The sequence below is a fragment of the Penaeus monodon genome, chromosome 24 (assembly GCF_015228065.2).
Source record: "Penaeus monodon isolate SGIC_2016 chromosome 24, NSTDA_Pmon_1, whole genome shotgun sequence".
Taxonomy (NCBI): Eukaryota; Metazoa; Arthropoda; class Malacostraca; order Decapoda; family Penaeidae; genus Penaeus; species Penaeus monodon.
In genome coordinates, this window is record NC_051409.1 from 23,395,209 (window position 1) to 23,397,671 (window position 2,463).

Here is a 2,463-nt window from a genome sequence, read left to right on the forward strand (position 1 = left end):
TGGGCACAAGTTTTGCGCGCGCAGCTGGGATTTTCGCGTCCAACTTGTCTGACATCGGGGCCCTATAAATAGCAGACACGCCGACTTGCAGTCACAGTGCTCTCCGCTCGCCTCACAAGTAAGTTGTGTGCAACATTTTAAGGTATACAGATAATACCTTGAGGCTTATTTGTGCGAGGAATAAGAATAATCAGAACATTTAAGAGACTTAAAGGTCCAGAGCACAGTGACCTTCGCCCTCACAGCTAATCCTTCTCAACGAACTTCTCCCCGGGAACATGGCTGAAAAAACACCACCTTACATTTCGGAAGATTGCCTTCCCGTGGGGGAAGAGAGGGGTTTCTCCGATCTGAAGTTGTGCGAACGAACTCATTCTTCTGCCAGTCTTACTGCGGGAAATGTCAGAAAATTCGTTGATTTCCCTTCCAGTGCAAAGATCTCAAATGAAGATTTAGCCAACTGTAACAGTTATTCTTCCGAATCGAAAGAAAATTCGAATGTGACGTGGGAAATCGCTATTCAAGCTAATAAGGCGATGCAGTGGCATGGAGAAGACTTCAGTATCTGGAAATATGTTTAATGAGCAGATAATCAAAATGCCTAGCAATCTGCCTACAGATATTTCATTAGGGGGAAACATCAAAGGAAAGGGCGCCTGAACTACCGATAAAAAGATTCTCCCAGTACAAATGCAAACAGAAGTGGAGTGGAGATTCTAAAAAGGGCAAGCCTCGTCTAAAGAATTCTCTCTTAAGAGGAACCTGTCAAGTGAAGGAGAATCTAAAGCTTCATTAGAAAGAGAGCTAGGGTCTCAACAGAGGACGTTGGTACAGCAAAAACGGGGAAAGGGAAGCTGCATTATTTCACCGCCTATGTCACCAATAACACAAGAAATGCTAATTGAGGCTCCATCAGAAGGACCTATGACAGGAAAAAAAGTAAAATCCGGGGCTCTCACTTACTGACAATAGGTCAGAAGGTCAGGCAGCAGAGAAAGGGGTAGTGCTATCTGAGGCCGTAATGACCAGTGAAAAACCCACGGATGCTCCAAATACGGGATCTGAGAAAATGTCTCAGAGTAGGTCATTTGTGCTAAGTCAGCTGCAGAATACATCCTCTATGACGAATTCTGATAAAGAAAAAACTCAGAAGATAAATATTCTGAAGGTGACAGATGTTCAATTGGGGAAAAAAACAAATTGCCTTTAGATCCTAAACGGGCATCGGAAGTAAACCCTATTTCCATGTCCCAAAAGTCACTTATTGGAAATTAAAGTCCCCACAAAAGTCAAAGAAAAACCCAGCCTGATGTTAGATGGCGAAGAGGACGAAGACTCCATCGAAACGTTACAATAATACCCGAATTTCAACAAACAGATTGACTAAACGCATCGCTAATCACAAAACACTTCATGTCTTCAAGTTAAAGGTAATGTAAATTTTTAGTAGACATATCTAATTGCTTCTTTATCAAATATTAATAATTGTACTTTAGCAATTTTCAAAATGTATCTAAAAGTTCAACAAGTTGTTATTGCTCACTAGGGTCAGCTGTTCAAAGCGGTGGAAGATGGAGATATAGTAGAGTGCAAGAAACTAATACAAAATACAGGATCAGCAGTGAGGATAAACAAGACCAGATGCACACTCCTTTATGCTGCATCGTCTCACAACCAAACCCGGGTGTGGTGATGTTTCTGCTGAAATTATCGTCCCAATGTTACTAACAAGTAGGACAGACTCCAGCTCATATGGCCGCTGAAAAAGGGTCACACACAAGTGCTGAAACTTTTATTGCGTGACTTGATTTTGAAGCCGACAAACGGGATAGTCATCAAAACACAGTAAAATCCTGGGGAAGTATTTTTGATGGAATCCTTTGACACTACAGTAGGATTTAAAAACAGACAAGATTGAATCCGAGACTCCAGCATTATAACTTAAACTATAAAGTATAGAATGTAGCTAAATGTGAAAAAAAAAAAAAATCAGTGTGAGTATTTGCTTTTCTAAATCAGTTTTTTTGTTTTAAACTTGGAGGCCCTTGTTCACGGCCCTATTAGAAGGAAAGAAGAAAGAAGCAGAAAAGCTTGTGGAACTTGGTGCAGACCAGACAGTCATGGTGGAAAGCTGGTGAACGGGCTGTTGGCACGAGATCTTGGAGTTACTACACCTCGCCCCCTGGCCAAGCCCTGAATATGGAATGGGCTGTTACCATGTTGCAAAGGTAATCATCTTCTGTCACATATTTCTAAAAAATGTCAACAATGTCATGAGAACAAAAGAATTATATGACGTAATGTAAGCTTTTTAAAAATTTACATGACTCCAAATGTTTTAGAAAATAAGAAATGATAAGAAAATCGATGAAACTGTTTCTAACATCAGCCCCCTCAAACTCGGTACAGCTTAAAAGGGGTTACTTATTTTTATGCTTTGGAAATAGATTGTAGCAGTATCTA

At 40.5% G+C, this 2,463-nt stretch overlaps 1 pseudogene; it reads left to right on the top strand.

Moving 5' to 3' along the window:
• Window positions 1–278: 278 nt before the first annotated feature.
• Window positions 279–2,463, top strand: part of LOC119588897 — a 3,012-nt pseudogene continuing 827 nt past the window's right edge.